At 34.1% G+C, this 26,233-nt stretch overlaps 1 protein-coding gene across 4 annotated transcripts in view; it reads right to left on the bottom strand.

Moving 5' to 3' along the window:
- LOC129942202 (disintegrin and metalloproteinase domain-containing protein 10) overlaps positions 1-26,233 on the bottom strand; it is a 380,018-nt gene that overhangs the window by 51,029 nt on the left and 302,756 nt on the right. The window lies entirely within an intron of this gene.

Below are 26,233 nucleotides of genomic sequence, written 5' to 3'. Positions count from 1 at the left end.
TAAGTAAGTTAATAAGTAAATAAGTAAGTAAGTAAGTAAGTAAGTAAGTAAGCAAGTAAGTGAGCAAGAAAGTAAGTGAGTAAGTAAGTAAGTAAGTAAGTAAGTAAGTAAGTAAGTAAGTAAGTAAGTAAGTAAGTAAGTAAGAAGGTTAGTAAGTATGTAAGTAAGTATGTAATTAAGTAAGTAAGAAAGGAAGTAAACATTCAATGGATGAGAAAAACAAGGAAGAAACAAAACAACAAAAAGAAAACAAACACTTTTTCTGGATCTACAAATTGAAAACATGCGTTTAAAATATGCCTTATTTTCGAGACATTGATAAAATTTCATGTCTCCGAGAAAAATATAACTAACAACACATCAGTGTTGAGTGAGCTTACAAGATGCTCCAAATAAAAAAAAAATTGATTATTAATTGTCCACAATTAAATTAATAGCTGCAATTATCGTTTTATTGAAACCAATTTCCACTTTATCTTTATATAAAAATCTATTTCAAACAAAAAAAAAGGTCTAAATAGTTTGCATGTATCACAGACAATTTTATGGAATAAAAATAAAATTATAATATCTAATAGTCATAAATGTTAAGGTAGCGCATGCTTGTTGCATATTAAATAAACTGTATATACTGAGGTACAAACATAGATAGATATCCTATAACTGATAACATCACTGTCCCTTATGAAATTTAATGAGTCCCTCTTGTCTCTAAAGTACCTAACCTATATGACAACTTCTACATATAGTTAAGAGTTTATACATAGAGTATGTTGATATGTGCATGTATTATATAATTGTTAAAATTCTATTTAATATTCTATCAACGCCAGAATATGAAATAAACATAAAGATAATATATTCTGACTGGGTTCATGCATTTTTCAAATTAATTTCCATTCATTATTATACAAAGGAGCAAAACAAATGTCAATGCTTATGGTTTTCACCTGACTGCAATTTAATTTATCGCAATACTCATATCTCATATCGCACTCTTTTCGTTTTTTGTTGTTGTTGTTCTTTGGTAACTACCTCCCTATTTTATATGTAAAACTATTAAACTCACTTAAGGCTAATTCATTTCATCACCACATTCCCCCTTGATCTTCTTGCATATTTAAAAAATAAACAATAAAGAAAAAGTACCCTTGGGACAAAGACAGAGGGACACACTTAACGCTTATTACACATTCAAATCAACCCCATATCTTTCAGAGCACCATAATAGGGTTGAGTTGCATATAAACAGTTACCTACCCCTATGACAACAAAAAGAGAACTAAAGTAACAACTACAATGGCGGTGGCAGCGTGAGGCATGCGGGGGCGTTGGCGGTTCGGTGTTCCTATCAAGCTTCTATCGCACCATATCAACATTAATATGATGCCCCCTGTTGCAACAAACAAAGAGAACCAGAAAATCAACAACAATAGGTCTCTGTGTACTCCAACTACCTTAACTACAGCTAAACCTAGACCTACGTCCGTCGCGTCGCCGTCGGTCGGTTGTCGCGTCGTCGTCGTAGCTTTTAACGTATAGACCAGGACGATGACAACAATTGAGTGCACCCCTGCATGTAATTCCATGATTTGTGGTCGGTCTTACGGTAAGTGCTACAGCTCTGCTACCATAGCAGTTCTAGGTATCCCTTGCAACCAAAAAAAAAGGAGATAGAACAACACACAAAAAGTTCCGTGATGTCGTCTCTAGAATTTCCATCTCTTCGTCTAGACAAATTCATTCTATAGTTCAAAATCATCAGGGCCGCATCTAGCTGTCATTTTGGATAAAGTGAGAAATGAATGACCAGGAATTGGATATTTCTTTATTAATAAAAGTGAATTAGTGACAAATGACGTGGACTAGCGTCATATAATATCATTTAAGAACTAAGGCGGTATTAAATTAAATTAAATGATAATTAATGACAGATTAGTTTTTTTACAATATGAAAATGATGAATTGATAAATAAAAAATAAATCTTCAACTTTGTTACTATTGTTCAATTCCAGTTTTAAATTTATGTCCCACAGTTAACAGCCCTGTTTTTTTTTGCGACTGCATATAAACTATCGGCAGTAGTCAGATTTGTAATACAATTTACATTTTTCAACATTAATTTATTACACTAATTATAAATAGATAAAGTGGACAATTTTAAGGAGGATGTGTTGAAAAAATATCAGAAATAACAGATATATATTTTTTTCATACTTTTCATTTTTAAAATTGAAGTTAAATGAAATAAGAACTGAAGGAAAGGAATGCGTTCATAGATTTCTCTCTAACTGTGTAAAGAGTATTTTTTGACACAAACTTTTTTAAAAATAACACACAAATATTACAGTTTACGCCTTTTTCTATAAAATTATAAATAAAACTTAGTCGAGTAAGCTTACAAAAACTAAAATATACTTTTATTTAATCTTGCTTTTTTATTATACAAAAAGATGATAACAATTCGCAGAGACCTCAAGTATTAATTATAAGCAAAGTTGAACATTACAATGATAAATAAGATTTGAATTTTCATAACTTTATTTTAATTTTGAAGACTTTCCACGTTGATTTTTAGGTTTTATTCTAAAAGGTACTAATTAAAAAAATTGGTACAGAATCACCACAAAATTTTGTTGAACTATACAACTACTTAAAACATGCATTTACAAAATAGGGTAAATATAAATTATGTAAGTTGGGTTGTTAGCTCCTACGTTGAAATAAACTAAATAACACAATCAGTCGAAATATCAGAGTTCATATTGAGTCTTAAAATAACGTTATACTATTTTGTAAGTTGAACTCTACTTCACGAACACATCCAACGAGCCTAAAGAAGAGACCAAACGTACCAACACCTCAAAAATTGATTTCAATACGCAAATACAAGTTAAAACTTCATCCGTAGTAGGATTTTACTTTTCATTTTATCTGCAGTGGTTCTAATACGGATGTTGTATATTTGTCATTCATATCAATACCCGCGTTTTTTTGGCATTCTATAAATAGTAAAGTAGAAAATTCTCAACTGAAACTAATAAAATGGACAATTTTCAAGAAGAAATGGTAAGGAAATTGGGATTTTATAAAAAAAAAGTTAATTTAACAATTGCAGTTAAAAACTTCAAGAAGGGGGTTCGTTCATAGACTCCTACATTAACATGTGGAGTAGAAGCGAGCTTGAAGCTCACCTCAATGTTTTATATACCTGAATCGAGTTGAAATGAGCCTGATTCGGCTCGATTCCAGTCGGGGATCGGAGTCGAGTCAAAATTTGAGAAGAAAAACCTGTGTGGAGGAGTTGATTTTACAGGAAATGCATTATGGTCTGTTTATTTGCATGTTTGTGTACAAAAAATTCTTATATGGTGCAGAACTATTCAGTTCTTCATTGCTGGGCATGAATCAAACTACCTCACTTGCACTTCATACGAAACATCGAAACACCATTTGCATTTTAGAAAGTGCTGTTAAACTTAATCATTTTTAAATTTTCTTGTTCGGTGGAAAAACCAAAAAGATTTTTTTAATCTAAACTGAAATAAAGCTTTTGTGGAAACATAGCAAAACTTAATTATCTTTTCTAGTGGTTTCTCTTGCAAAATAAGCCCAGTTAGTCCTTTTTCATGAACAAAATTAAATAATATCCACAGTAACAGATTAATTTTATTCATCAATGGAAAACACATGATTCTAAATACACAACTACTCAACGAACACAGTCATCGAGATACAAATGCAATATCAATCGTACCAATATTTGGGAATGAAATCACATAAGATCCATGCGAGACTCGTATAAATATCAAAAACCCATCCGTAGTAACATTCTACTTTAACTTTTATCGGTAGTATTCATACTGCGTATATTGTTTTTCTTATTCGTGTAAAATCCTACGATACTATTGATAGGTTTTAAAACAAAACACGGGTAATTTCTACTAAACGACGGATGCATTTTCCAAAAAACACTTCTAATGTTGACCAAACTTCACTGTCACACAGAAATGTATTCTTTCAACAAGATTTTTTCTCAGGTAACTGCTGTCAGTGATCCGCGTCGCTACGGCCCTGTTTATCATTCCAGACCTATTACAACCGGAATCAAATAGCCAGTAGCTTTTGCGGTGTGGCGGTGCAGGTGGTGATGGAATAGGAGGTGGCGGTGGCAGAGGTAGTTGTGGGTTATAGTTGGACGAAGAAACAAAGTAGAGATGATGGATAAAACAATAGTGCGTGCAAATGTATTACTATCTACCTTCTGCTATTCAAATTCAAACTTCTGTCGTCCACAAGATGGCTGTCAGTGATAACAACACGGCAACGATTAAAAGCGGGGAAAGGGGTGCTCTAGGGAGTTGAGTGACAGGAACAAAGGACAGCATAGTTTCTGTCACGCAATCTGACAGATATATAAGAGTTTGGGTCTACATATAGGTACCGGAGAAGGAGGGAAAACGGGAATGACAAAACAAACAGAATAAAAAGAAAAGCAAACACAAACACTAACAAAAAAAAAATAACAAGAGAAGGAAACTAAATTCTATTCTCCGGTCATGGTTTTGACAATCACCAATTAACTACTTCCGGTTTCGTGTTCTACCAGTTAAATTCTATTTTGCAATCAAATTGACATAGACTTTGGGTGTCTTTGTGATTTTTGATGTTTCTGTCCGTCAAACTTTTCCAACCGAGCACCGACTACTGCCAGACCAATATGAGTCGGGTTTGATGGTTCATTGAGTTTGAGTTGAAGTTGAAGTGGGTTCTGCATTTTCGGATGAGTGATGGGAGTGTATGTGTTTGCATGTGGTTTACACACTTGCAATTTTACATAAAAGAAATTTTATTATGACGTTTCTCGTTTCGTATGAATGACATGAAGTAAAGGGGAGTATTAACATTCAAACATATACACATAAAATTAAATTAAAATTGTATTTTAAACAAAATTGAGAGAATGGAGATTATATCAATTATAAAATATACCCGAAATCTAATTAGTATCCCACTAATGCATTTGTTGCGTGTGTCATAAATGCAACAAATTTGACACATCTGTTGTAGTTTAATGACAGATACACCATCAACTATTTGATGGTTTAATGAATGCATCAATGGATGCTCCATCACGAATGTGTGATAGTATAGCAGATGTTTTTCATGTCAACGCAACTGCAGCGGTGGAACGTGTCATTAAACCTTGCATCGTGTCATCGTTGCTTAATAGGTACCTACACATAATGGGATTATAACGAGTCGATGATAAATAATAGTGAGTCGATATTGTATGTGATTTAGTTCGTTCACTCTTTACCGTGTGAAGGTTGGTGGATTTGGTTGTTTTAATCATGGTGCTTGAATAGGGAATCCACTGTGAACCGTCCACCGAAGCTACAACTACGATAAAATTGCAGTTCGTTGAACTATAATGGTCACTTGGTCAATCATCAACCAAGGCGTATAGTGTAAAGGGGATAATGGCAGATGGAGGAGAGAGATGTGTTATTAGAAAAGTTATTTTGCAAAAGTTTATATTTGCTAATAAGGTATAGTATCTGATTAACACAGTTCCAGTTAATGGATATAGGAATAGATGTTAAGTTAAGATTGTGCTGAGTTGGTGAGTTGAGTTTTAAAACAAAATATCGTGAGTATTATGTCCGAAAGTTGAGCTTTGAAGCAAATGTTACGTAATTCGCAATTTTGCGACTAAGTTCGGCAATAAACGCATTTCAACTACTGTGGGATTTTTAGAGGCTCATGAATAGGATATTCGCAAAAATAAGAGATATTATTTTAAAAGTGTGTAAATTGTAAGGACTTCAATAATTGTTCACTAACATAATAAATTGTGAATGGATATTAGATTTGATTTTTTTTGTTCGAATTACCCAGTAACCCATTTCATAATTGATCAATGAATTACTGGAGATATATTTTGGGCTAATATCCTATAAACTGTGGTACTTATATACAAATTATTCAAAACATTAAAGTATTATAGTATTCAATTGGTTGCATGTGTCGAACAAGCCGCCTACCATTCCATGGTTTGATGCAGAATGTAAAGCAGCTAGGAAAAAATATTTCAGGGTTCTTAAGCTAGTCAGGGCAATCAATTCAAACTCAGCCAATGTGATGTACCAAAACGAAAATGTGGCTTACAAAAATCTCTGCAAGGAAAAACAAAAACAATATTCCCTTTCCCTCATGGAAAGGCTGAACGCAGTAAGAGATAGCAACTCTTTTTGGAAATTGGCGTGATAACTAAATGGAGTACCTTTCGTTAGGAAAACCGAAATTACTACGGAACTATTAGCAGATCATTTTCAACGATTACTAGGAGGGCCAGAAAGACCTTTTCAAATACAGTTTGTTTATCCTTGGATTGAAAACGAAATTCTGAATTCGAAATTCACAATTCAAGAAGTAGTGACTGTTCTTCAGAGATGCAAAAACAACAAAGCTCCAGGAGATGATCGCGTTCCCTATGAATTTTAATTTTAATAAAACTAACAGATGCATACAACTACATCTTCATGAGCGATGACTTTCTAGAAAGTTTTTGAACGAATATCATTTTCCCAATTTTCCAAAAAGGTGACGTAAACGAACCAACAAACTATCGTGGCATATCTTTTATAAACTCTGTCATGAAAATCTTTACAGGTGTAATTTAAGACAGAATTACGCTATGGGTTCAAGATAAGATAACAATCTGCTAAGCGAATATCAGGCTGGTTTCAAAAAACAATACTCAACGGCGGACAATATCTTTTCTTTGACGTGTATTGTCAGATCAGTCCTAACGAAAGGAAAGAAGTTATACAATTTCTTCGTTGACTTCAAGTCAGCTTTCGATTCAATTAAGCGGAATGCATTTTTTTACAAGCTAAGCTGCTTAGGCATATCCACAAAAATATTGAATAAGCTGAAAGGACTCTACGAGAGCAACTAAACAACGATATGGAATGGAACAGAAAGATATAGTATTCAAATATCTTGGGCATGTTCCCAAATAAATAAAGTCTCGGAACTTATTTATACTTTGTTGCGATTTTGTTGCTATTTTCTTTTTGCACTTTCGGTTTTGACAGCTCACGTTAGTTTCATGTTTTGTGTCATTTCAGTTTCGTCCTTAATTTTACCACGAATCGTCTTAAAAACGAACTACATTTGCACTTCTTCCATTTTATGATCAATTTAATCAGCTTACTGAGGAGGCTATTCGGGATTTTGTGATAAAATTTCACACCAAATTTACATTTTTGGGCATTGAACTACCAACACGCTTATGTAGAGTGAAACCTAGGGCGTATATTACAGGTGTATCGTTCAGTTTTGGTGATGACCTTAAATTATCGATTTGGCTCCATACACAGCAATTGGAACTCTTTTACGTCGATAATTTCGCGAAAGGATTAGGTGTGAATCTTTCAAAATACTGTTGGTACAAAAATTGAATCGAAATGACCTACCAAAACGTCGCATATTTGGTGAATAGGCTTACTTACTTCTTCTGCTATTGACAAAGACGACTTGGAGAGCATGTGGTTTCAACAAGATTGTGCCACATGCCAAACAATTCGAGCGAATATAGCTTTATTGCAAGAGAAATTTCCTGGCCGAGTCATTTCTTGCCAAGGCGATATCAACTGGCCCCAAGATCTTGCGATTTGACACCACTAGCATTTCTTTTTGTAAGGCTACGCCAAAGACCGTGTTTATGCAGATAAACTTTCAACTCTTGCGAATTTAAAAACTAACATTCGTCAAGCTATGGCTGAGATACCGAATGACCCAAAAAATGGTCAAAAATTACCTCACAAGACTCGACGCTTGCAGCAATTCGCGTGGTGTTCATTTGAATGATTTATTGTTTTACCCATAATTATCAACGTTCAAACTTTATAATTGAAAAGAAATATTATGAAAAAAAAATATTTCATATCCCCAAAATGGAAAACCCTGTACAAATACCAAGTTCGAAACCAATTGATACACGATTTTCAGCTTAATCAAAAATCGATGAAATCTTATATACCAGGGTCATTCAACATCTACCCACTAATTATAACGTTCATTAAAATACCAAGCTTATAGAAAGAAGCCTGATAGAAAAACTAAAAGCTGGATAATTAGTATTTATTTATTTTACCCATCTTGTCAACAAAAAAAAAAAGAAAAAATCATTCAACAACATACAACTTTTTCAACCTATTTCACTAAAAGCAAAACAACCAACAATACCAAAATTTCTACATAAATTCATTTCCTCCAGAGATCATTCAATATGACTCAACCATTATTTGACCTCAATCTAACTTATAACTTACCCAACTCTTCCTTCGTTCCCTGGTATTGTGTGGTAAGTCTCAAGTGGGAGTAGGGGGGTGGGGGAGGTATGTATTTGAAGTTTCCCTAAAGTAATCAATTGGTCAGCTCATTCCCTAAAATAATATATACTCAATTTCTCCATATCTTAATTTCAATTATCCCAAAACCAACTGATGCCAATATTATTTGTAGCAGTAGGATAGACCTATACTAAAGGACAAAGACAAGACAAGACACAACTCACAAGACAAGAAACATTAAGTGGCATTATTCTCTTGACACCTACATATACATACACACAACTTCTAAATCCACAACAAACACACACAAACAGATTGCTGTCTTATCTGTCAGTAAAGTCGCCATTAATTAATTCATCTTCTATATCTCTGCATAATATTCAAGTAGGGAGTAGGGATATTGAAAGAGACACATTGTACAATTCTAATTATTTTATTTTTTTGTTGTTATTGGTTGGTTCTTACTTAAATATCCTCATTGTCAATATTAATCCCAACACTCAATAAAATTCGAAACAATTATTTAGTTAAAATACATAGAGAAAAAGGATATAGATGTAATTTCCCAAAAGATAGTCGCTTGATACCCAATTTCCTAATGTGTTTTTTTTGCTCTCTCTCACTCTTGTTTGTATATATGTACATAATTATATTGTTAATTCCTTTACCATATATGGAGATAGCTATATTCGAAATATTTGCTATACTGCTGCTGTTTGGATGCTTGGAAGCTTTTCTAGAAATGCCATCACTTTAATCTATTAAAACATTTCTCAAATTGCCCACAGGACATGCAGCAGCAGAAGCAGCAGTAGAGCAAAAGGCTCTTCGGGTCTTTGCTTCTCTCGTGTGCGTTTGGTTTGGTCGTTCTCCGTACCCGCATCAAAAACCCGACAAAAATACCTTCATATCCCCTTCCCCGTTACCTTCTCAAAATCCCATCCAAACAATTCATAATAAGTTCACACCAAAGCCCTCCTGAGATCATCTCTTCTTATTTAACCTGTCTCTCTCTATACATATCGTTCTCTCTTTTGCTCTTTCATATATCTTTTGTTTTCTCTTCCTGTTGGCCATCAGCACATACTCCTCTGATACCATCATCGTCGTTACCAATGCTGCCCTCTTTTGTCCTAATTTCGAAATTAATCTGCTCTCAAGCTTATTCGTATCTCATATCCTCTTTAGCCCAATCTAAAATATCTCCACATACACATAGCTGTGTATAGGTTATACATCGGTATAGAAATACAATACATATAAATGTATGTAGGAAAACTGAGAAAACTCATTCGTGTCGGTTTGAAATCCCAATCCAAACGAATAATAGGGAATTTGGTGATGGCCTAGATTTTGAACTTCCGAAATAGGTACACAAACAAATTTAATACACCTCCAAAAAACCCTTTCTCCTACTCAAACTCGTTAGATATACTATCCAGAACCAGTATCCGCCTTCCCAAGTCCCAAATCCCAACACCGACCGTCACGATATATGTACATATACCCATATTCTCTCTCTAACAACCATCCAACCAGCAGATGTGACCCTATTTTCCAAAAATCGCAGTCACATGAGATTTATATTTTGTGCGGTCAGGTTTTGTGGTATGCGGTTTTAGATTGCATATAATAACGGTGATTCGAGTTTCGAGCGGAGTTTCGAGGGCACAAAAAGGGGGTGGTAGATTGGAAAACTACTCTCTTTTATACGTTTACACGATAGAGGCGGATCTCCGTTCAGGGTTGTTTAAAAGTCCTTCCGGTCCAACAATGTCAACGACGACGATGACAACGACAACGACCAAGAATATTCCTTGTCTCAAATTAAATTTTTCTATATGACACAAAAACCAAGTATTTTTTGGTCGGCTCGATATTCACGTGAAGTCCTTCCGTTTCTAAGTGATAAGTCAACATCACTTTGGGCCTTCACTTTTTACCTACATGCATAGCTGTTTTATACGTAGCAACTTTAAAGGATAGAAACAAAAATTCAAAAACAAAAAAAAAAAAAACAACTGAACAGATTTTGAAAAGAAGATACCTTGTGCTCCTAAATATTCCTATGTCCGTCACTAGTCGTCCTCTGTCCTCCGCCTGATGATGGTGGTCTGGAAGCGACTTACACCACATTTCTCTACATGGTACATCAGCATACAGCACAAGAAGAGGTTCACTTGCCCTGCCATCATGAACACACAAAGGTATACGTCCATAAAGCGGACCTACGAACATACCTCACCTTCCACCAAGAGAAAGAAGTTTCCGGGTGTCGAGAATTAGGGAAATGTTTTTGCAGGTCATTTTGCATTCACCCGGCAAACATTTCATTTCTAAAAGTTTAATTGAAGCATTTTATGGACAAAATTTTATGCAAGAACCTTATGTATGCAATCCACCTATAGGTATAGCCAATTTTATGTATGTAGGTAGGTCTCTCTCTGGACAGACAAGACTTTGATGATTTAAAGGTTCAAATGTAAAATCCAAGGAAAGTCAAAATCTCCATATCGATGAGTTTCTTCTTCTGCTTTTTTTTCTTGTTTTAAATTTGTAGTTATGTAAAGGTATGTGTGGTGTGTATGTAGGTGTATTTGTTTGAAATCCCAGAACGAGTTAAATGTAGGTTTTAGGTCGTAAAAGGTATAAAAAAGAAACAAACTTTGCTTGATTGTATATAATTGGATTTGGGAAAATTGATATAACATGACAAAATAGGTAGGTAAAGAGTCGAGTTAAAAGGTGATATGTTGTGTCAAAATTCTGAAACTATAAGATACTTATTCGTAAAGGTATCTGTATGTATATTAGGGTACTTCTAAATTTAATTAAGTTAGATAAATAGATAGGTAAGGTATCTATGTATCTGTAGTTAAGAATCAAATGACAACAAGTCTTTAAATCGAGACATAGTTTTTGTTACTACAATGGATCAGAAGTGGGATTGTATTTATATAGGAATTGTTATAAATTTTTCGTTTGATTGTAACGATGCGATGATGGGGAAGAGAATGAGAATTAAAGACTTGTCTCTTGTTAAATTTAATAGATGGTTTTTGTTCAAGGGAAGATGAGAAAAAGAGTATATTTATACATAAATGTTTTATATACCTATAAACAATAAATAGGTAAAATAATTGTGAATAAAATTAAATGGGGTGGATTGAAGTGTGACAAAAGAAAGTACCTATATCTATTTAGAGAAAAAAGGGTATCTTTGTGTATGTATACAAATGAGGTAAATAAGGCATAGAATTGAATATTTATTAGAAAATCAATTAAAATTTAATGACACAAATAAGGAAGAAGGACAATGATATATAAGAATATAAATAGAGGGACAAAATGAAAGAATAGCATTTTCTAAGATAAACATTATACATAGTACGTTATGGGGTATAAAACCTAGCTCACTTTAAGGACATAAAGAGGATTTTAGGGTTATATTACTTAATAAATTGGTCTATACAATTTAAAAGACTTTAAAAACCTTTGTTTTACGTCTATGGTGAAGGCTTTTTAAAGACCTGATTTATTACAGTCTTATTATTATAAGCCCACTCAAAAGTGTATCACCTCATTTATAAAAAAATTCTTATCAATAGCTTTACTTAAACATTAAATTCGGTAATAGGATACGTTTGATGTACAAATTAGGGGAAAGTTCTCTACCTTTGGAAATGCGAAAGGAATTTTACATAGAAAGTACATAAAATCAAACTCAACTGACTGAAAAGAGTTCCATAGTCTTCTAAAAATGTAGGAACTTCCGCATTGGTTTATGTGACGGACTAATTTACGGCTATGCGTAAGAGATTCGCTTGACGCGGGCTTCAAAATAGAATTCAATTGTGTGAAGAGCTCAAAGTAAATGAACTTTGCAGCTACCCTTTTTTCAATGACTAGGCTTTTTGGGCCTAATTAAACGATGCGGATATGAGATTTCGATAGCATAGGTTATTAATCAATAATCTCTTAGTATGGTCAAGAAAATCAAGCGACTTAATAATGTTGAAATATTTCCGAAAATTTGTTTTAATATTACCATAAACAAATGCTTAATTATCGCTTCTTATTAAAATAATTTATAGTAGATCTCTTAGAGCTCTCCCAAAATATTTCCGTGCGCATTTGACAAGTGTGAAATGAACAAGTTTTAAAAAAAAGTGTGAAATACGAAATTCTACTTGCTAAGTTTCAAGTACATAGTGAAGTATGATAAGCAAACTCCAATACAATACAAAATGTCAGCTTAAAACCTGAAAAACTAATAATTTTTCGTGCAAAATTAGGAAAGAGTACTCCTTGAGAAATAAAGTACTGGAATATCTTAATGACGTTCCACAGTAGCCGACTTAGTTATTAGCTTTTGTGGATCGAAAGGTATCAACCTGATATCAAGTACATTGGTTTTCGTTGTTCTGGTAGTCACATATTTCCGGAAAGATTTTATAAGCTTTCTAATGGGTTTCTAAAACATCCTCCAAATAGTTTTCCAATTCCAATTGGACAGCTTTTATGGAAATTTGAAAATTATCAATTTCCAGATCAGGTGTAAGTGTCAACTGGAAAACCGTTTTACAAGATCAAAGTCTAAGACTTTTATATCAGGTAAAGCAGAGCAAGTTCTTGTTCCTCATCCACACAGCTTCTACAAAATTCATTTGAGAATACGCTTAGCCACGTGGGGTGCTTTCCTATGAGATAGTGCCCGGTTATGACACCGATTATCGAGCTCATATGGAATCTGCTAAGAGATAGCAAGCACCTTGATCGCTTTAAATCTAGCGTAGGCCAGTGACCTAACACGTGGTGATTTTATTCCACCTGTTGTTTTCCTTCTTCATAGCTTCCTGCAGTACCAATAGTTTACATGTAGCGATTGGTATACCAGACATAAACATGGTAGAATGGGTTTTACTGTACTATTTCTTGCGATCTGATTTGCTAACAATTTCCTGGAATGTCTCTATGGCCCGGTACCCAGCAAAGATGAATATTGAACTGTTGAGCCATCTCTATTAGAGATGATCAACAGCTACGGACTGTTATAGAGTATGATATCTGATATTCACAAAATAAACGCTGGTGTGCCCCAGGGCTCCGTTTTTTCTCCGAATCTCATTCAATTCTGATCTCGACAGCATTGTCCAATGGGGAATCAAAAACCTTGTAGAATTTAATTCTTCGAAAACTCAATGCTGTCTAACTTCACTAAAGCGTAACCCTCTCTTGCATCGAGGAGTCTGAACAGCTTCCAGTCCTAGGTATGTGCATTACCTACAAACCATTTGTTGTGGAGTGATCACATATTTGACATCGCCAAATATATTGCTAAGTGTTTAGATTTTCCCTGAAGATGCAAGAAGATTTTTATCCCTTCTGATCTGGCTACAATCTATAAAGCTTATATTAGTCTGAAAATCGAGTACAATTCTCATATCTGGGCAGGTGCTCCAATAACACATTTGAGTCTCTTGGAAAAAATTAAAAAAAGAGCTCTAAAATTGATAGGTGACCGTTGTTTTACTGAAGCTTTTGTATCTCTTGAGCACCGCCGTAAGGTTTCATGTCTGTCATTGTTTTATCGCTATTTTCATAAACAATGTTCTAGTGAAATAGCCAGTTACATTCCTCCCCTCAAACAATTTAACCGAAATACCTGTTCTTTTAGGAATGCCCATCGGTTTACCCTTGAGCCCAATTTCGGACGAAAAGTAAAGTACAGAGATTCTTGTTTTAGTCGAACTGCAAGAATGTGGAATAATTTACCATACTCAATATTTCGCCCTCATTACAATGTGCAGGCGTTCAAAACCAATGTGCATCGGTATCTCCTTTCCAATCCTATCCTCCCTAATCATTATAAGGGTATTCATATCCCCTTGAGTGTACGCACAATATAAAAAAAAAATTAAGAGACAGAGTACAGAGATTTGATAGCAGCGTGACTATCTGAGAAAATATGGATATCAGATGTTCATATCACGAAGCTTTTAAGCTTCGTGGCCTGACAAGTGGTGATGTTATTTCACCTAATATTGGTTAAAGGTTACCCTATTGGCTTCAATTTATTTCGGGTTCTATGCGGTTAGACCTAATTGTCTTAATATTATTTTTTATTCGAAACGAACTGGACACCAGTATCTTAAGGAAAATGCATTTCAATTAATCCAAATACTTTAGTACTAGAACCAGCCTTCTTTTTATTTCAAGTAAAGTAAGCAAACAAAATATCTTAGGATTTATTAAAAATGTTTGGTTATAACGCGAGTGAGCTCCAATACCATAACATCTCCATTTCCAGTAACGGGACGTTTTGTAGTCCTTTTAAAGTCTCGATACAAAATGTTTATTGATGAAAACCAAGGAGTTAGAGTTTTTTTTCAGAAGCATAAGATTTGATTGAATTCTTAGTTCGGGTTTTGTCATTGTTTTTATGTTTCGGCACAACACTCGACAACCTAATTTACAACACCGGCTATAGACCAATTTTCTTCGATTCAGTTAAAGTTACTAGAAATACTTAGACCAAAGTCATGAGCAAACTTATTTAGAGCCCTTTCAAATGCATGGACATTTTTAATTCAAATATCAAGAAACGAAACGGAATTAACTGAATTTGTAATGAAAACTAATTTTTGTAGTATTTCAAAATAACTTTAATTCTGTTCTGAAACTGAATAGTGATTCTATGCAGAACAAGAAACTGGCTTAAAGTAGAAAACTATGATAAGAAATTTCTTCCAATTTTCAGTATCACTCGGAATAATTTAAAAAACCAATTGAAGTTGAATATTTCCAACAAGTGAACAAAATAAAAATATCTTTCCAAATGCAATGCACATACAAAAGTGTGTATTCAAATGTATTGCAACTTGTACACCTACCTACATTGAAACATGCATAACTCTGGTGTTATTGGCAAAATTTCAACATCATTTGTTCAAACGTTCGGCAAAAGGTACCCTACATATGATCGATATATTTCAAATACCCATCAATTTTGTTTTTTCGTTTTATTTCCACAATTGCAATACCTAAAGTATGTGGGGGGCGGGGGTAGGTCTAGGCAGGTATACCTGGTGGCAGGTATTATAAAGCTGAAGCCGAAGCCGACCGACCAACCGATATCACATATAGAGAGAGAGCTCAACTTGCAGACAGTTTGGTTTCTCATTTAAATCTGTTCCGCTGGCAAATATGTATAGTAGCAATGTTGGGGGCTGTGGAAGTGCAGGCTTTTGGGGAGGGGGTGAAAATATCCCTGTGGGGTGTTTTCATTTTTAATTTTTTTTTCTCCCATTTCTGTTTTTGTTGCAGGCAAAACCATTTACGGATGCGATGCAGAATATTGAGAAGGAAGGAGTGAGCAGGGGAGTGGGGGGGGGGGCAATGGAAATTTCAAAAAAAATTAGGGCACATCCCCTTAAAACATTGTTGTACCTGCAGCACCATCTGGCTTTGGCTATATACATATATTTATGTTCATACATAGAAAAAGGACGAAGACTCAAGTTGAAACTGAAACTGATGCCGATGCTGTAGGAGGTGAACCAATACACAAAGTATATGCATGGAGGTATATGGATGAAGCTCCTGCATCATGCATGCATTCTTGCATAGGATATGCAATTGATTTGATCCCGTAGCCCGAAGTCCCACTGCTGGCACTGCTGATGGAACATGAAATAGCAAAAAAAGGATGAAAAACAACAACAACAAAAAGGAACGAGTGCTCCAAAAATGAATTGATGCTTTCGGTTGTTGCCTTGCTGGTCGACAGTAGAGCAGGGCTGAGTAGAGCAGAGCAGTGCAGCGCAACTCAGCGGTGCGATGTGGCGGAGGTTAGGTGAGGTGCACTTCGGTGGGGGAAAGGTTCGACTGGATGATGGTTAAGGTGGTAAGTTGGTTAGTTGGTTGGTGGGTATTCGGATTTCGGTTGGTTTTGGTCTGTTCGAATGGGGGTTTTAGAATAGGATGAGTGTTGGATGAGTTTTTGAATTAAAATTTAGTACACAGAAGCTACACAGTATAGAAAAGGGAGACCTAAACGACTGATATGCATACATCTGTCTATACCTACATTTATACTATACCTACATACATATATAATTCGGTGTTAAAATACGTGTTTTTGCTGTGCAAGGTAAAATTTCTAAATGTATTTGTAAAAAAGGTGAATTGCAGTAATGAAGTGAACAATGTTAGTTTTCTATTAGAAGTTTCGGTTTGGAGGGAGAGGTTTAAATGTAGTTGAAGACCCGTATCTGACATTCACCCCTTATACATATATTACATACATTGTATATAGATAGATGTATTCAGTCCATACAGAGTGTTTTTAGAGCTAGAGCCAGAGCAAGCAGCCATGCGATAATTCTTCCTTCAAAATATGTTGCAAATGTTTGCGAATTTTCCTAATTTGAAATCCCTTTAGGATAACAATATGGTTCCGAGAGTTTTTGCTATGTTATGAATTTTTTCTTGTATTTCTATAAATTTTAAAATGTAATGTTTTGGATGATGTTGAGTTTTGCTATTTTGATATATGTACATTTTGCATAACATAGAACTCGTAAGTAATCTAATGAATTTTAATATGTTAATATGGAAACAGTTCTTTTATGAATATATATGTATTTTTGTATACGATACAAAAAATTTAAGCTTAATTAACTATTTTTCTAAAAATCATAACCTCATTATTGCAAATATTCACGGTATCGAAAATTAGTTTTTAAAATCAAAATTAAATTTTTCAATTTTAATGTGAACAGATTTATAAAACTTTGGAAGGGTCTAACAAGATATTGTGATTTAACACCTTCAGATTTGAAATTTAAGTTACACAAATATCAATGTGTATGAATCAATTTGATGCCTTCAAGATGAAATTTTTAAAGTTATCGAGAACATAGAGCCAAAAATATGCTAATTAATTGGATTGTACGACGACATTTACCTCAGAAAGCTGTGGACATTTATACCACTCCATTTAACAACGTTCTGAACAATGCATATTATCCGGTCCGTTGGAAGCCAGCTGTGGTACATCCTCTTCCGAAAAAGGAAAAAGGACTACCCCAATTCGTCGAATCTCCCGTCGATAAGTGCAACAAATTTAAAAGGCAATGTACGGGTGCTTGTCTGGTGGACTTGGAGAAGACCTTCGACATCGTATGGTTAGAGGGTCTGTATCTAAAGTTAGCCAGACTTGGCATAAGTAAACCACTGTTTCGTATGATTTTTGACATGCCTAATGGTAGACGGTTTAATGTCAAAATTGGCAATATAACATCTACCAAAATCTTTGATATTAAAAATGGTCTTCAACAATGAGCAGTTAACTCAACGATCTTGTTCAGCAATTACACCAGTGATCTGATAGCAAGTATGACTCAGGCAATAGCGTACGCCGGACAAATTGATTGCGTACAGAACGGCTACAAAAATTGATGTTATCAAGACACTTTTGCAGGGTGATTTCGACAAGACTCGGCAATATTGCGATGACTGGAAGTTGAAAATCAACATTTAGTAATGCGAAACTATTCTGTTCAGGACTCCGCTGTATGGAGCCTCAAGGGATACGAGAAAGAACTGGAAAAATCTAGTGATCGTTGGACCAAATCGACTGGCAAATAAAGAGAGTAAATTCGTCGACTAACAGCTTAATTTTTGGGGCTTAGTACCCCAACAATGAGTACTACGAAAGTGCACGTTTAAGTGACAACATTCCGCCCGAAGCTTTCCTCTATTTAGATAATCGAAGGCTGATCCATGATAGGGAGTGCCTTTGGTTCAGTAGGACTGTTTCCGATAGGGATAGGGAAGAGATAGGTTGGGGCAGGAGAACCAGTTTTGGGGGCTTCAAATTGAGAATGTCATGTCATGTCACGTTGTCTAGGGTGTTTGGTCTTGGCCGTCTTACATAGGTTTAAGGATTAGGTCAGGGACAGTCAGGGTGGCACAAAAAACATAAATATCTAAAGAAACGATAAATATAAAAACAAACTTACTGTTCTAGTTTTTAAGTATGTAGTTTTAAGTAATTTTAAGTAGTATAATTGGTTTTGGTTAGTTTAAGTAGTTTAAGTATTGAGTTTGGTTTTTTGTTTTATTTCGTTTTAAGTTTTATATAAGATAAAAAATAATGACAAAGATACCAATTTTCTTTTCTAATTTTCTTGGTTTGAAAGTAAGTTATTGTTATATAGTATTAAAATTATTTTTAGGCCAAAAGGAAGTAGTTATAAGATAATAGATTAACTAAGTCCGCATTGGGCCAGTAAAATATTTGTTCTAAGTTTTTGAAACTGACGCTAGTTTTTTTAAAGAATTTTTCAATAGCTTTAAAATAGTTTTAAGATTTTAATAAAATAAAAAAGATATGGTAATTAGTTGGAATAATGTCATAAAAAGGATATGATGCTGCAACCGTAGTAATGGCTGCCATTTAGCGGATATGTTTTCCAATTGCATATCTCTCTTTAAAAATAAACATACGTCTTTTAAAAAATAATCTTTAATTTTCGAAACTAAACCTTTCCTTGGAAAAACCTATTCTATTTTTAAAATCCATTCCTGACAACATTACTCGCACACAGGAATGGTTGAGAGTTGTAATTCACAAGGCCATAGTTCTCAACGGTCTGTTGCGCCACCCAATTTATTTATTTTTAAAATCACGAACAAAATATACGAACTCATAATTATTTTTTCCAAAATGGTTAACTTGGTTAATTTTCAACAAAGTTAAAAAAAGAAGCGTGTATTGGTTCATATTTCATCAAAAATGAAGCCTGTCATAGTGTTACAATTAATGGGTCATGACTTTTTCGTGCCCTAATTGGAGGATCTTGGTATGGACGACCATTAATACCAACAAGAGAGGCCGTTACATGCCGTACAGCCAACAGAACAATCTATATATTCAAGGAAACTTTTTTAGACCGCATTATCTCTCTTCCTCGTGGCTACTCTATCTTGGGAGCCCAGAGGACGCGAGATTTAAAACCGCTGGACTATTATTTATGAGGTTACATTGTTTGCTTTGAAGTTTTTGCTGTGGATTGCTGCAAACAGTTGTCAAAAATTGGTCCCTTTGACCGTGGCCCGAAATAGTTTTAAGAACACTATTAAAACTCTTTGTCATCATAAAGCAAAATTCTTGGCCATAATATTCAATAATATGTGTTTTGTTTCATTTTCAAAACCAGAGGTCTAAAAAACACCATTTTTATTGACACATTTAGAAAATAAAATATAATCCAAATACAGGGTGATTTTTTAGCTATGGTGTAAACAGCTGATGCACGTTTCGTGTTTTGTTTCACTGAAAAACATCTTCAGTTTGGTCAATAATTTAACCATCGTCTTACAAACAACCTACGCTTTCAAATTATTGAATTTAATTATCAAAATGCGTGCTCTGTTAAGAAAGTTCATCGCGCGAAAAATTGTGTTCAGTAATGAAGCTTATTTTTGGCTCGTAAATAAACAGAATTGTCAATTTAAGAGTTAATATCAGCCAGCCGGCAGTACCCGTGGCATGATGGTTAGTGCGTTGAACTGTCATGCCAGAGGTCTTGGGTTCGATCCCTGCCTATGCCATCTAAAGTCTTTTCACGGGTACTGCCTCTTGCGAGGAATTGACAAATTCTCCAAGAGTAACTCTTGTCATGAAAAAGTGCTTTCTCAAATTAGCCGTTCGGATTCGGCATATAAACTGTAGGTCCCCTCCATTCCTGACAACATTACTCGCACACAGGAATGGTTGAGAGTTGTAAGTCACTAGGCCCTGGTTTTCAAAGGACTGTTGCGCCACCCAATTTATTTATTTTTTTATCAGCCAGAAGCATTGCAATAGCTACCAATGCATGCAGAAAAGGTCACAGTTTGGTGCGGTTTAAAGGCTAGTGGCATCATTGGACATTGAGCGCTGCCGTGATGTGATATATGATATATTTTGCCAAAAATGCAAAAGCTTGACTTGCATGACATGTGGTTTCCAGAAGACGGTGCCACATGATACACAGTACGCGCAACAATAGATTTATTGAGAGGAGAGTTCGGTGAACATTTTATTTCACGTTCGGGAACGGTCAATTGGCCGCCTAGATCGTAAGATTCAACGCCTTCATATTATTTTTTGTGGGGCTATGTTAAAGCCCACGCATATATAGACAAGCATGCTTCAATTGACACATGGGAACACAACATTGAAGCATTTATTCGTGAGATACCGGCCGAAATGTTGGAAAGAGTATGCCAAAACTTAACTAAGTGGATGGACCATTTGAAGCGCAGTCAAGGTCAACATTAATAATCTTCAAACATTAAAAATTTATGGACCGTATCGATTCAAATATAGATTTCATGCATTTTTCTGAATTGTATGCGTTTTTTTTGAAAAACTTTCCTATAGCTTTTAAAAAATCACCCATTACATAATGTCAGCAATTTCTACATAACAACTACTTTGAAATCTGTAAATAAATGATAAAAGCGAGTTATACCATTTGTTATCAATTGTTAATTAATTGCGTTAGAAAAAGAAAAGTTTTAGAAACTCTCATAGTCAAAAGTGACACCTAAAACTTAATTCAACACTAAACCAAATCAGTAGGTAATATAGATAGAGAAGGTCGTCAATATCATGTACAAATTATTAATTTTAGTCCCTTAAATCACCTCATTCGTCAAAATGCTGAAAGTATTAACTGATAAATCTCGTCCCTCATTCAATTTGTCAATATGATGAAAACAGTGTGAACTTAAATTTTCCATAAATATGATGAACGTGTTTGAAAACTTTTTTCATGACATTGATGAATTCATTGATCAATATTATGAAGAATTTTTAATTTTATGAATTATTCAACAATATGATAAACAAAATTTCTTCAATTTATAATTAAATTAGTTATATTGATCAATATGATGATTAATTTTATAACTATGATAAATTGTATAAATGTGAAGAAATGAAAAATCAACAGAAATTTGTTCATCAGGCAAATTTGTATCTCATCCAATTTCTTCATCAATAAGATTAAAAGTATTCACATGAAGATTTTAAATTGATGAACACCATTCATCAATATGATGGTAGATATATTTTTCAGAAAACTTAGAGACAATATCTATTTCCATTTCCGAAATTTATATTTCCATCATAAAAATGGTTAATAAATCGGAAATGGTTTCAACACTATCCCAACTTTAATATCTATGAATACGCAAATTGTTTGAACATCAACAATCTTTCTGATTTTATAATTACCACGTTTCCAGTTTAAGAAAGTTTATCGACTTTCAAATTCTCAAGTAAGCGTCGATACTTTGTTGAATCTGTGAAGCTGACATCTATGCAATTGCAAAGTAAATATGTACATAGCATAGTATATAGACAATACAGATATATAAAAAACTGAACATAAATAATCTGTCAGCTGTCAAATATACAATTCCCAAAAATGTCCTCATGAAATTGAATACCCTTCAAAAGTGACAGCAATTTATTTGTCATTCCTTAAAAGATGTTCAAATGATGTAAATACGATTATTTTAAAATAAAAGGACAAAGGGTTCTTTCAAGCATTTTGATCTTATTTTACCAACATAAAAGTTTCCTGCCGGCACAATCATTTGACATCTGTTCACGCTCGTAACTAATAACAATAAATAAAGTTATTATTCTAAGTCTTTCAAAAACAAAAACAATCCTAACATTTGATATCCATATCTTAGGAAATAAATTGATTGAATCCTCATATAATATCTGAAACACACAAAAAAAGGAATCCCTTCACTTCGCACCCTTATAGCATCCCGTTATAATGCCGTATTTGATCAGATATAGGAAACAACACCCTACTACAACCTCCCGCAATGGTGCGGAGGAGCCTACACACATCACAAAAACGTATATATACACCAACCCTTATAAGAGGAGCAAGACCACCCAAAATCTATACACAACAACCTGACTCCTTAATTTGGTTTTTACGAGACATTATTACCATTCAACCCCATGTGTGGCACTCTCCTGAAACGTGCAATGGTTACTTTATGTGATTATTTCGTGTTCTAATATTCCCAATCCAATTACGCCAAATGGATAATTAAATTAAATAATATTTATATTTAGCTTAACGCCATACAGTACCCCATATAAATGTATGCATGTAGGTATATATTATAGCCAAAGTAGAAATAGCAACAGTAAATATAAATATACCAAAATACGTACACATATATATTAAGAACAGGAAGTGGGTAGGGTATGAGCAGCGAGCAATGTGAGTAGGAGTAGCCCATCCTGTGTTCCTGATGATTCGACAAGCCAGGTCACCGCAGTAATTACAAAGATTGGCTATAACAATAATGTGCTTTCCTAATGCTCTCTTCATGCCTACTTCTACATTTCCTGGCTCTGTACTGTTATACAATGTATAAACAGTATACGAATACGCCCGACGCCTCTGAGCCAGACACTAAAATTGTACAAAGAAACCGCAGTCTCTACTTCTCCGCCACACAACTGAGATAGTTATAGAAATTGGAATTTGATTCTTGATTTTGAGTTTAGAGCAAAAAGTGGATCAGATTGAAAATTACCAGAAGATTACCTTGTGATGGTTTTTGAAAATATGTAACTATTTTCAAAATGGATATAATAACACTTTTGAAAATACTCTTGAGATTAAAGGCAGGAGGTTAGGCATCTAGTCTACCAATGCAATAACAAAGACGGTGCGCAGTGCTTTTACAAGAAAGCGATGTTATCAGGAGGGTTAATACCTTCATTAGGCTTGCAATGAAAATTTTAAACGATCGATTTCCAAAGTTTGGAAAAGACTACAAAAAATATCGATGTGGTTTTGGGTGCTGTTTGACATCAGCTCTTAAAAATCATTGCTTTTTTATCTAAACTTCAAAATATTGTATTGATTGTTTTGGAAAAAAGGGCACATTTAAAACCAAATATATTTTTCGCAGGTAAAACAAAGTGATGACTATGAGGCAGTAAGTTTGACAGTTGAAAAGAAGAGACTTGAGTGCTATTGGACCACAGTTTGAACAAATGCTGTTTTCCATCCGCTCGGAACGACCTATAAAGTAGGAAACATGGAAAAGCTTACACAATGGTTTTTTCAAAGTTGTAGATGAATGTTCCTTTTTGGAACAAATCCGGGCCAGCAGATTTATGTATGTCAAGTATGTCTTTCAGTATTATTTGAACTCGAAGTGTACAAAAGAAGATTTATCTCGTAAAATTGTTTAAGAACTCGAGAACAGGAAGACTCATGACAATCTCTGGTAGCGTCGAATTAACAGCAAAAAACAAAATTGTTTTTATCGATCGAGCTTACATAAAGGGAGTGTCATACGAGTTGAAACGGACGAACTCAGCGAGATGTCAAGAGGTTTTTTGCGAGTATTAAGACAGAGGCAAAATTGGCTTAGAGGGCAAAATAAAGTCAATTCAGTTATCAAGAAAGTACCTGCAAAACCGATTACGTCTCGGCCAAAACGTTACCACCGGAACTTTGAGGTAGTTCAGAAATTTGTCCATCTAAGAAATGCAATTGAGTGGTAAAGCCCTTTCTCGACCAAAGTGTCATCACATAGAATTTTCATAATTTTAAAAGCATTGACTATGACAAAAGCAGATAAAAGCAACTTGGGTCGTTTTGAGAGAAAAGTTCTTCTCGTGATCCACGATCAAATGTAAAACGCATGGAAACCAATGCTCCAACTCAAAGTCATCGAATTGAATTCCACTGCAAAGCATAGTACGCAACTGCAGACATCTAAGCAGAAACCGAGGTAGATGGATGTTGGCGAGGCCCTAGTTTACAGAGGACTGTAGCGCCACCGTAATAAAGATAATAAGTAAGTACATTGCATAACTGTAATGGCTGTCAAAATCCTACATTTGATGGACAAATCTTTTTCTTGATTTTTTCCCACAAACTCAAAATCTTTGGGGCTGGATATAACATTTGTTAATTTAAATAACATTTGTTAACTTACAGACATTAAACTCTTTTAAATTAATTGAGATTTAAAAATTAAACATGGCGTAACCAGACATTGTTGTTTTTTTTTTGATAAGTCAAAAAATTAAATACATTAATTGAACAGTTGACAAATAAACTGTGTTTTGTATATTTTATGGATTTTAATGGATTTTATAAGTAATTTGTTACCAATATTACAAAATGCAAACATTAGAAAAACTTTTAATGAATGATCTGTCAGACAAAATTTAACTGATGACTATGAAATAGTTAGTATATTATTTTTCTGCTGAAGTCGAAGTAAATTTGATAGATGGCGTGCGAATTGCAGGTTTGCATTTCTGAATCTCATGTAATGACACTTCTTCTTCTGGATCTGGATAAAATTAAAATGGTTATAATCGATAATTGAAATTTAAAAATTAAACATGGCGTTACCAGACAGTGTTGTTTTTTGTTTATAACTCAGGTTTAGCAGCTGTCAAAGTTACAAATGACAGCCATCTGTCAAAAAATTAAAAATTAATTTCGCAGTTGACAAATAAATTGTGTTTAATATATTGTATGGATTTTATTACTATTCTGTTACTAATATTACAAAATGAAAACATTAAAAACATTTTGAATGAATGATCAGTCAGACAAAATTTATGTACATATATTATTTTTCTGCTGAAGTCGAAGTAAATTTGAAAGATGGCGTGTGACTTGCAGTTTGTATGCATATTATATAATAGCAATCATTTTTAGTACATTTCTTAATCTCATACAATAACAGTTCTTTTTCCGGACCTGGATAAAATGGTTATACATTTTAATTTGGAATTCAAACATCATATCAAAACAAAACTCAGATTACTAATAAATACACTTGGCAGTTTATTCACAAAACTTCAATACTGTCATTTTGTAGAAACTGACATTTATTTAAAGTACCCACGAAATACTTTTTCATTTGTTGATAAGTTTAAGTAAGTTTTCAAAAACTCAAGTTCCTATCTTAAAAGAGATCCTTGGACTTCTTCGGTTTGTTGGTGCAGACCAAGGATTTAACGTATCGCACGAAATTGGAGGCCAATAGGTGGCTCTTTGTTTTGAGATAACACGCTTTTCAAATTTGTTCTTTGATAAATCTATTTTTTGGTCTACTCTGTCACCGTCCTTTTCAAACCACATGTCGCCTACGTCTATTTCTTCATATTGTGACCAAAAATATTCGGTAGTCATATTGCGATAACAATGGCCATTCAAAGTAAAGTGACGATTGTTTTCGTGGACGAAAAAGTATGGTCCAATAACGACGCCGCGCTGGCAAGCATGTTGATAAAGTGGTAATTCATGAAGCAAAATTTGGATAGGGCTAGAATTACTACGGAAAATTGGAGTTTATACTCTAAATGTTGTCAATGAGTCCGAATTTTGGTAGACGTTTCTCGTTCGTAATCCTAAACCATAATGGAAATGTTAAGTTTATTCAATAAATTGGCATTGACAGTTTGATGATTAGTAAAAGGATGTGTTCATAATTATTAAAAAATAAAAAGTCCCCAATTCGATAAACCGGCATTATGCTACTTTTCCTAAAGTTTAATCCACGCTTTCTGTTGATCTCACTTTAACAAAATTAAGACAATTACCTTATGAAAAGAAACTGTCAGAGTAATAATAATCCATCACTTTATCAAGTGTCAGTAATACATACAACATACATAAGTGAAAGCGATTTTTACCTTTTTGAAGGGTTGAAAAGGACATGCATCCTATATGTAAACAGCAATATTTGACTATTAGGAACAAAACACATGTTTCCCAAAGACTACATGGGCGGTTGTCCA

The sequence above is a fragment of the Eupeodes corollae genome, chromosome 1, assembly GCF_945859685.1.
Source record: "Eupeodes corollae chromosome 1, idEupCoro1.1, whole genome shotgun sequence".
NCBI classification, from domain to species: Eukaryota; Metazoa; Arthropoda; class Insecta; order Diptera; family Syrphidae; genus Eupeodes; species Eupeodes corollae.
This window is presented reverse-complemented; position numbering and strand designations above follow the sequence as displayed.